Genomic DNA, 582 nt, shown 5'->3' on the forward strand with positions numbered 1-582 from the left:
GCGGGACTGCCAGTAGCTATACATATTGATTAGGTTTATAATTAGATTAGGGAAACCTAAGGTTTTAGATATAGGCGGTTCTGCCGCATTTTATATGCAAGTCGGCGATGCTGTGCTAAACAAGTTGTGTTTCCTGTTGTCGTCTGTATGTAAATGACAAAAGGTTGCATTGAAGGTAATGAGGACATTTAGCGCTGCCAAAAAAATTGGTGCTTCAGAGTAAACAGCCGTTGTCACTTCCTTTAAGAAGCAACTTTGACCGTAATCTCTTTGACTAGTCTTCATCGTCTCACCGTTAAGTGAGTTGAATATGTTGAAGAGCTGCAGTTTGTGCTTTGATTTTTTCTGCCTCCTAAAAATATCTCTAAGTCTTCATTCAACTTTCCAAACATCACTAACATTGGGAAATGCAAGACGACTTTTGATTGAACATAGACGTCATTTTTCTAATTGCTGCATTTCATTCTGAGCAACAAATTGCCACATCGCGTCAATTTATGGCAAATTGACATCTTTCAATATGCGTGTTAAATGCATCAATGGAGACTTCTCATAGACGACATAAGGGTAAGAGATTTTTTA

This window comes from Plasmopara halstedii (assembly GCF_900000015.1).
Source record: "Plasmopara halstedii genome assembly, contig: Scaffold_2904, whole genome shotgun sequence".
NCBI lineage: Eukaryota > Oomycota > Peronosporomycetes > Peronosporales > Peronosporaceae > Plasmopara > Plasmopara halstedii.